The following is an 11215-nucleotide window of genomic DNA, read 5'->3' as shown; positions in this document are numbered from 1 at the left end:
TCTATTAAAAAGTTTTTTTTAAATTTGTTTTCATTCATTCCAAATGAAAATTATCAAAAACTTCCAAAATATGTCGTTTTTTGAGATTCCTCCATAAGAGCCAATGTATTTTATATCGATTTTTAATGACTTTTTTCTTAAAAATTTGCCCGGTTACCTAAGCTAAAATTTTAACCACATATTCTTTGAGTAAAAGACTACCTACAAACAAATTTTGAGCCTTTAAATCAAACATTGTTGTCATGCTCATACATCCTTAAGTGAATAAAAGTTGAAAAATCATTGCATTTTTTAAATAAAGTTAAGTTATTTGTTTTTAGGAGTAGATGTTAAATAAAAGCGCGCCAAATTTAGAAATACATATATAAAAAGTTTTTCACGTGTGTTAGACACGTGATATAAAGTATATGTATGGGAATTTTAACTTTTCTAAACATGTCTGTGTGATGAATCATAACTTTTCACAAGTTTGTTCAACACAAACATTACATACATTTATTTAGTCTAAGCTGATTTTGCGTCGATATTTTCGAAAATTTCGAAAATTCGTGTGCTATTATCACATTACAGTAAATCCATGCAATAATATCAAATAAAAAAATACAATTTTTCTTTATAAAATTTATTTTAGAAGTGAACTATTATTATTATTATAAAGACAAGGCAAGAAATAAACCAAAATTTCCTTTTGGGAAAATAGAAAAAAACGGTAAAAGTAATTTGTATCACTTATTTGAGCAGTGGGAACTGTTTGTGTGTGCTATATACACAAACAGACAAAGAAAATAAGACACGAAGAGGTTACATATTATTGAGTCCCTTTCACAGAACAAAAGTGACGGAATTGGCTACATCCTAGACTGGATATCTGGAGGACCGGGTTCGAATCCCGGCTTCTGTGTAATTTTTTCGTTTCTTTCTATTTAATCAAATGAAAATACGTAAAGTACGTTTTTCATTGAAGTGTACAGTCTTAACTTTATATATTAGGTGGTATAATGTGTTAAGATAACAAAAGCTTTTAAAAGTATCATGTATGAGGAACTTTAACTTATATAAAAAGCTATTCAAAAATTTGAAATAAATGTAAAAAAATTGGCATCATAATAGAAATATGAAATCAAAATTTTAGTTTAGTATAATACGGTATTTACCTGATGTCGAATTGGTCATATTACCCATAAAAATGTAAAAATAGACTTGATACCATGACAAAATTTGAAAGTGAAATTAAAATTGATTAAAAAACGAAGAAGTTATAAGCATTCAAAGATTGTTGCACATCTCCGTTTAACTAAACAAAGTTTTATATATATTATATATGTATCTCTATGGTGATATCGGACATTGACGTCACTAACTTATATCTTCCTCTTTGTTTAATTAGGAATTTTAAACGTTCATATTTTGCGTACTTCTAAAGATTTTCAAAAATCCCAACTTCATTTTGCTGCTCGTGCAGTGAGAATTCTTCACCTGAAGTGAAAAAAAACTTTAGTCAACATGCCTATTCTTGAATATATGATTCCAATTTTCCCTGAACTTTTAATGTAACAACTTTTCATTTTAAATATGATCGCTATATATGCCACACTAGATCGTGTCGTATATCGTAACATATTATCGTGGATGGTAGGTAATCCATCGTAGCTGTTTGTCTTTTATATATAGTCTAAAAAAAAAACTTTTATTTATAGTTTACAAATAAATAAACTCTGAACTGATAAATCGTTTTTTGTACATATAATAACAATAATAATCATTCGATAATGGTGAATTGGTTCAATTGCTGTTATAAGGTTTTGAGCGTGATGATTATGCAAGAAAAATATTGTTAAAAACTTAATCCCATAATGCTATTCTTATATTACTTTTATCTGAGTTGTATTTCAAATGTAATTTTAACAAAGATGAGATAGGATTCTTAAGCAAGGGTCTAACATTCTGTTTTGCATGAATGTTTTTTAAGCAGGCCTTTGTCCTGAGGTCGATTTCAATGTATCTTTGGTTAAAATTAAAAAAATGTGCAAGAATATATAACAAGATGTGAAATCAAAATTAAAATCGATTGATAAACATAAAAGATATAAGCAACTAAAAATTTGCTTGCAAAACAATTTTTGGCATGTAGACTCTAAGACAATTGCAGGTTATGACTTCACCATGTGTTATTTTCCTTTCTTTGTTAGTCTCGTCGTAGTCTCGGAAAAATTTTTTAAGGCGATATCTAAGACACTTGACGATTGAAAGAGTATATTTCGAGATATATTTAGAATCATCTCGAAATAAGAGCTTTTCGCATAGGATTATTGACAATTTCTCAAAAATTACTCAATCAATCATGCAATGAATCCGATTTTTGACTTTTTTTTTGGGTCAAAAATACCCTACAAAACAAGGTATAGAAAATTCCTAAGCAATTTTTTTTTCTTTTGTAATTTTGTTGAATTTTTCAAAGTGGTTCACCTTTTAAGCAAATTGCAAGAAATCAGCAACAAAATTTTTAAGTCCGATTTAGATATAAATCATTTTCTAGATCTATTAAAGCCCAGAAAATACAAAATTGAGTCCCTTAAACGATTGAACGAACAAATTCCGAGATTTTACATAAAATTGAATACGAAGGACGATATCCCAATGCAATTTCAGTCGGCTTCTTAGCATTATTATTTTTGAAGTAAAAAGTTTCAGTGTCAAAAGGTATGAAACAAATTAAAAATTAAGAGCATTAAAAATTATAAATTTCTCAGAAAATTATTATGAAAACTTCATATTGTCCTCTCCAGAAAATTTGCACTTGATATATGCAGGGTATAAGAATAAGATTAACTGAATATTTCCTCATTATTAAAACTAAACAAATAATGATATAATAATAGTTAATGAATAAAAGTAATGGAAAGTGATAGAACCAGACATTATTACCCATATAAACAATATAAAATTTATATCTGGATAAAAATACTTGAACCCACGACCATCAGCAAACAAAAGCTGCATTATTATATGTTATGGAGCATACATAGGTTAAGGTAAATAATAATAAAAACTAGTTTTTTTAATAGCAAATATAAGCAATTCTTTATAAATACACATTTTATTCTGTGTTATTATGATTATTAGGTCGACTATGTATGTAAGAAATGGGATGATACCCAGGAGATTATTATAACAAGATCATTCTACATACATACATATTATATATGGGAGAGTGTTGTACCTTTAATTACAAGTTATAATTTATATTAAAGGCAATGTATAGATAACAAACAAGATATTTGAAATATCCTGTGTAGAAAGTGTTAAATGACAATTTGGTTTTTTGAGAATCTTTCACAAAACCACTAGTTGAAACTACAAAGAAATTTTCAACTCACTATCTTTTATAGTTTTGGAGAAAATGGATACAAGTTTACTACTAATTTACGCCTCCATGGATAAACAATGATGTTTACGCAAAAATATTTCAGAGTAAAGATGTTTATTTTTTATAAGGAACATTTTTTATATTTAATATTTAGTTCTATCTCTAACGGTTCACAAGATGAGTTATACGAACCTAAAACCCCATTGACCTTTGTTGCTTATTTACGAACTAAAACTCACATTTTACGTCCTAACCACGCTAAAAATTTCAGCTTAATGTCTTTTCATTTTTGAATTATCATGTTCACGAACGGGCAAACGGGAATGGACTAATTAAGTTATTAAAACTATACCAAAACAGCCATACCAAAATTTTGTTCGTATCATCAATATTTCAAAGCGTTCCAAACTTGGGACTAAAATTAAAATACCTTGATATATAAGTCATATATACAATTTGCTAACTCATACCAAAAAAATAATATTTTGTTAAAAATTTCACGAAGGGTTTTCATGGAATTTTCTCATTTTTCCTTAAAAACAAGAATTTTAACATTTGTGAATAGCAAATGTTGAATGAGTCCAGCGATTCATGGTACAGGACGATGATTTGATCCAAATTACATGACATGAGTGCATCTTTTCAAATTATCCCCTAAGTTGTTTGCCTTCTGATAAGTTCATTTCCTCATAATTTTTGTTTTTATAGGTATGATTATATTTCAAGAATTAAAATGATGATTCACGGTACATTGTGATTCAAGGTACAACACGTTTTACTCTACATACATACATACGTTATTAAGTACATGATATGTAACGCTAGGTACTTATTGTGTTAAATATAAATATATATATAATACAGCAAAAATAATACTAAGAGATGACCTGTTTATTGACCTCGGTTCAATCATCTGTGAACCAAAGCAAAACAAATGAAGATGAAGATGAAGATGATCTTATGGTTGTTACTCTTATTTATACTTAAAAAGTATATACATACTTATTTAAAAATACTTCTTGGACAATTTGTTAGTAGTATATTAAATACAAAATCAAATTTATTAATAAATACATTGTTATTGGTCTTAGTTACATATATGGTTTGAAATTATAATCATCGAAGACAATGATTGTTCTTCACTGTGTAAGATAAAGAAAATACTATGCGATCCCATTGAAGAGGATTTTCTAAATTAGAAATACGAAAAAAAACACTTTTATATAATATGAGTCTTCTTCGATCTTATATCTTAAAAAAATTGTTTTGAACTGTATTAAGTGATTCCATTTCAGCTGCAGAGAGTGTCTTCTCAAAAGTGAATTTAAGTGGCTACGACACTTTGTTTGTCTGCTGTTAAAATTGTACTTTATGCTTTGTTTAGAAACTGGTTCGAATCATATTCATACACAATTTCGATTTTCCAATTTTTTCATAAAATTTAATATATGATATTTTCACTGACAAATTTTTTTTAAAAATTTCATTTATGAAAATTAATTTTTGAATTTACTAAAACAATTTCATAATCTTCAAGTATCACGACAAAAAAAAGAAACAATTCAGCGTATTTTTACAGACAAAACATACGTTAAAAAATTGTTTTTATATGATGGATTTTATATTTGAGACTAGAATCACATCATACTTTTTGCTGAATATCCAAAGCCCGATATACACTTCTTTTAAAAACTGTGAATTGGAATAGAAGTTTTTACGATTTTTTTTGTATGATTATATTACTAAAGAAGTGAAAACAAACAATTGATTAAGTTAATTGTTTAAATACCGTGTATAGACAGTGTTGATTACTCTATCACATTACACATATACATATCACACATACATAACTGATAATCCCATATTAATAATACTATAAAATTTGCATCTAATGTGAGCCCTCGTGAGTAAACAGTTATGTTTACAAAAAAATGTTTCAAACAAAAGTTGTTTATTTTTTGATAAGGAACACTTTTTAAATTCTGTTCTATCTCTAACGGTTTACAAGAAACTTCTACTTTTAAAAATTCATAAATCTCGTAAATTACGTAAAAATTGAAAAATAAAAATAGTCTGACCAAGAGTTTTGTAAATACTCTGGAACCTTGCTTACCAATGTGCTGTGCACCTTGCGATAAAAAATATTCCCCCTTCTTGCTATCAAAATAGTGTTGCGTCATGACTAGTTCTAATATTTCATGGGCAGAAATTCTCATCTGGCTTTAAGGACTAGAGAAGCGACCTTACTAAGCTGAGCAACGTTTTTGGATAAAACTAACGTTAATTCTTTTTTTGAAGCATATCGTTTGTGATTGTATCGTTAATTTTCCAACAGGTTTTAATTTTAAAAACCTATATAGAAAGATAATATATAATTTTGAACAATATCTGATAATCAGTATCAGCATTCAGCATTCAGCACTCAGTACAACATATTAAATGATGATTTTGTTTTTATAAGTTATTTTTATATGATATATATGTTATTAATTAACCTTTTATTTACCTTTGATGTTATACCGACCAAGTGTACTAAGATTATACCGAGTGCTCATTTTTTTTGAAATAAAAATTAATATACTTATGATGAACAATGAACGGACACATATATTATGTACCTATGCTGTATAAGCATACTATATTATATTATTATTAATAAATATTGTTTTTTTAATATTAATAAATAAATTATTGTAAATATTAATTAAATATTAATTTTATTATTAAATATATTTATTTATCTTTTAAATTTAAAAGAAAAATGTATTTATAAATATGAAATTTTAAAAAATTAAATCAAGTATAAGTTTCTCAAAACAAGCCGTAATGAATATGATCAATAGAAGCTAAACCAAAAACTTTCTGGCAAAGATATTTATTAATATAACCATTAATATAATTTATTTCATAAATTTGTTCTAATATTACCACAAAGCGCGCGTCCGTGAATAAAACAAAACAACCAGAGACTTTTTGTGGCTTTTTTAGAGGAATTAAAAACAGCTCAATTAAATACATATTTTGTTATATCTCCAACCACCCAATCGTTAAATGAGCCCCATTTGAGCATTTTTGGGTTGAAAATTACTTAATATTCCAGATTTAAAGATAAAGAGGGTAAAAAATTTCAAAAAAATCGGTAAAATTTTTTTGTATCCAGTTTGGATAACAATTCTAGCGTAGTTTTGCAAATGGAGATTGATATTCCGGGACAACTTTCCAAATAGAATAATTGGAAGCACGAAAAGAAAAATTTCAGCTTATTTGACGATTAAACGAATATTTTTCAAGATACCTGTAGAATCGCTCGATATGAATACTTTTCAAACGGTATTTAAGGCAATATCTCCAAAATTACCCAATTAATCTTTAAACAAGCTCGATTTTTGTAGTTTTTCAATCAAAACTATCCTGCAAACTAAGTTTTATCAAAATTTTATGTTGTAATTTCTTTATTTTTTCAAACGAAAAAAAAAATTTCAAGAAATCGGGAATTAGTTTTTGTATTCAATTTGGATAAAAATATCTAAAATCGTACACGAGGGTTGATTATCCAGATCAAATTTTTTTAGTTTAGTCTGTTTCAGAAACCTGTCATTGTCAAGAAAAAAACTGTAGAAACCTAAAATATCAAACAAAATTAAATGGCTCGATTACAGCAGAATCTTTCGTCTAAATCATATAAAACAATTGCAATTAATTTAAAAGAGAGATTTTTTTTATTAATATATCTCACGGACTTGTATTAGTAAACCAAAAACAATAGAACACACTCTAACCATATCCATATGGTTCTATTTCAATGTGTGTGGCAATTAAATCGATATTGATCGTAATCTATATATCAATACCATACCAAACTAAACTCTTATACAATAACATAAAAAATGATATATGAATTTGATTTTAAAGATGACATAGTTGAGATGTTGTTTTAAGACAATCTTTTATATGTATGTAATTTGTTTTAAAAACAGAACATGTTTTAAATGTTTGTCTAAAATATATTAAAGAAAATAAATTTCTGCAATAACATAGCTACAACCTTCCCACGGAGAATGAAAGGGTCTTATTATATGGGGAAAATTTAGGAAATAAGAGATCCGGAAAAAATAGAGTAATAAAAACTTCTGTAATAGTGCCTATTTTTGAACACAGGGGCCAAAATCTTCTGAACCAACCAATTACTCGATAGTCGACAAACTTCAACCCAACCAACTCGTAATTACAATAATATTTCGGGTCTATAAAATTTTCGGACTACTTTTCCGGTTCTGTTTTTTCCGATTACCGTTATATGGATAATGCAACAGTAGACATTTTGATTGTAAATTCATGTAAACAAATAAAGAAAATATATTTTTTCGATTTTGATAGTGAATTAATAATTATGTTATAACTTGATGATGTAAGACGAAAAGTAAGAATACAATTTTTCGATATCTGGAGCAATTTTCAAAATATTGAACATATTCTTTAATTATTCAATTTTCGATACTTCGGAAACCAAGACAGATATCGAAGACAGATATAAAATTCATCATCAAAATTGAAAATAAGATTTCAACCCTAAATCTACCTTGCTCGTACATCCCTTATATGGGTGGAGAACCTTGGTTTTTCTTTTCTATGTCATTGAATATGTTTACATTTTTTTAATTAAAAGAAAAATTAAATCTTTTCACTCGTTCCAAGTGAAAATCATCAAAAACTTTCAAAACAGAAAATTTCCTCATAAGAGGTATTTTATATTGATTTTCAATGATTTTTTTCTTAAAAATTTGCACGGCTAAGCTGAAATTTTAACCACCTTTTCTTTGATGCTCAAACATTCTTAAATTTAAAATTTTTACAGTTTTTATGAAACCAAATTTAATTATTTCAAAAAAAAATAAAGATTTTAAAGTTTAGAGCGTTAAACGTAACTTTCTCTGTCAATATAAAATTTACTATAGTAAATTTTATATCGTATAACTTTGAAATTATAAAAATTTGAGTCTTCTTTGATTTTATAACTAGAAATATTCAAATTCATATATTTATACAACGTTGATTTAATTTCTGAGAGCGTAAGTATCAACAGATTCACTGGTAATGGTTTACAGTTTTCTTTATTTAAGCCAGTTTTCACTGATTTTCTCACCATTGAAGAGTATAAAAGAAATAGGGGGAAATGGACGTGCATTAGATTCCAAACTGTGTTTCAAACAACCTTACTCGTATAAAAAAATACTTAAATAACTATTTCTTAATCTCATTGTCAGTGAACTTTACCCTTTCAAAAAATTCACACTAAATACCTACACTTCCTCAAACTTTTTTCACGATAAACAAAAAAATTCTATCTCCATAGTGCGTTAAATCAAATGACAAGTGAAAGTGTTTTTTTGAAATAAAAATAATTATATTTTTGAAGAGACCAAATCTAACTAAATACAAAAAAAATAAATATAATTTTATATAGGAATCAAATTGTAATATTACTCTACAAATGGAGCATAATGACCTGATTTATGGATATTGATAATAAATATATTTTTGTATTTTTTCCAAACAATTCGAGCGTGTGATATGAATCTAATTAAAATGAAATATAAGTAATTTAAAGTGAAAGAATTTATAAACAATAATTCATCCACCAATCAATATTATCAATAATATAAAATTATTGATCTGAAGAAAGTAAAAAAAACAAAATGATTTTAATATAATCCTAGAAAATTGAAATCGAATAAATATATTATTAATAGCAAGTATAATAATCTCAAAATTTTTTTTTTATTATGATATCGAAGTAGAAAGATGAAATTTTTCTAGAATTATGAACTTTTTTTTATATAAAAGCTCCTTCATCTAACAAAAAGTAGAGAAAAATTTCTATATTTTAGAATTTTTCTAATGACTATAATGAGAACGAAGATAAAAGCAATCAAAGATGTGCATTGATCTCTTTCTAGCAAAACAGAATTTAACATGAAGATCTTATGACAAGCATAGTATATGACGGCAAATACTATGTCCGATCTCTCTGTCTAATTAGAAGTCTAAATCATACGCATTTCTTGATCAATTTTAATTTTAATTTCACTTATTGTCAAAAGTCTTTTAAGGTATTTTCATATTTTGTTTAGATATTCCTTATTGGTGCATCAGATGAATTTACGTTCAGTTTTTCGGAAAGGCGTTTCTCTATTGACTAATTATATTTGATTGACAGCCCATTTTAAATTTCAGGTGGAGCTTTGTATAGTCGGCTTAGTTATTAGTCGCCTGTGACTTTGGCGTGGCCAAGTAAGAAAAGAAAAAAGAAAAATTAAAAAAGTTCTTACTGACCCCGACGTGATTTGAACACGCAACCTTCTGATCTGGAGTCAGACGCGCTACCGTTGCGCCACGGAGTCGTTGATGTAAATTTTAACATATATCAAACCATAGCCAGTTGATTAATATACATATTTAACTTAGCAAAAGAAAACTTAGTCAGTAAAAATAAAATATGGTATTTGATTGTTTTGAGATATTTGCTGAATACCTACTTGAAAAATGAAAGATGGCTTTTCAGGATTTCCATCGTAATGACCCACTACTTTATTTATATAATTTTATGGATGGACATATAGATCTATGATTTATGGTTTAAATTGAAAATTTAATACTAATTTCTTGCAAATTTTAATAAGTTATTATATTAGTTTACATTTAAAAAATATTATTTAGGCAATTTCGTCTTTTATTTCCCGAATCTCAAATGTAACAAATGAATTTATTGTGATTATTCAATATTTTTTATTGGACATTTACTATACCAATCACATGTAAGCAATTGAAAAATAACCACATTTCAAATAAAAAATGTGTGATTTATTGCAAATTTTATATGGGAGCTGCGTTACGATCGATTAGAATATTTACCGAAATTTCAATTCGAAAATTTTTATAAACATTAGTAAATCTTGATTTTCACTCACTTAAAGAAAACTTATTGGAAAGTTTTAAATAGTTTCAAAAATTCAATTTAAATGAGGAGCTTAAATTTGAATGATTCAAATGATTTTGCCCTGATATTCAAATCAGAGAAACAATTTCTATCATCAGCTATCTCTTATCTTTTTATTTCTTTTGCGATAGACATGCTACCGGATCGATCAATTGTTTCAGGACACCCTATAATATATTAACTGTTTTTTTTTCCAAACTGTTATTTATAAACTTAAATATATTTCACACACATAAGCTAATAAATACAAAAAGAAACCTATTGCAAGCCAATCTAGCCATCAATATCCATACAAGCAAATAATAAATATAATAAGTAATTATTCAGTCATCCATCAAATCAGTTCAACATTTATTATAAATTATTTATTCATCATCAGGTACCACACCATGATATAGATGTGAGAAAGTCCTCAAGGTTCATCATACTTTTGTCTTGCTATCAGAAATGGTCGATGACTGAAAATCGACAAAATATTCGGTGTAATTTTGATGAAACAATGAATTGGATAAAATAAAATTTTTTTGGAGATGATATAATTATCATAGCTATCAAGGAGTTCATAGTGTACGATCATTTTGTGGATTCCACTACAATAATCCGATCGACTCAGTTTCTTAAGGTAGTAAGAAGTTCCAAAGGCAATTTTAGATTTAGGGTTGAAATTATTTGTATCTTAATTTTAACTTTGATGGTGAATTTCGTTATAACATCATGAATGAATATAGACGAAAAATCGAAATAAAATTTTTCGATGTCTGCCTTGGTTTTCGAAATACCGAAAGCTATATTATACGTATATGTATGTAACGGAAACTTTGAACATAATTTTAACCCCCTTCAAAACGTCG

General features: G+C 26.9%; 1 non-coding gene across 1 annotated transcript; it reads right to left on the bottom strand.

Moving 5' to 3' along the window:
* Positions 1 to 9696: 9696 nt before the first annotated feature.
* Trnaw-cca lies at positions 9697 to 9768 on the bottom strand. Its single transcript has one exon. It is a non-coding gene; the product is annotated as a tRNA-Trp (tRNA).
* Between the last annotated feature and the right edge of the window lie 1447 nt (positions 9769 to 11215).

This window comes from Chrysoperla carnea, chromosome 5 (genome assembly GCF_905475395.1).
Source record: "Chrysoperla carnea chromosome 5, inChrCarn1.1, whole genome shotgun sequence".
Taxonomy (NCBI): Eukaryota; Metazoa; Arthropoda; class Insecta; order Neuroptera; family Chrysopidae; genus Chrysoperla; species Chrysoperla carnea.
Note: the sequence above shows the minus strand (reverse complement) of the source record. Positions and strands in the feature narration are given on the sequence as shown.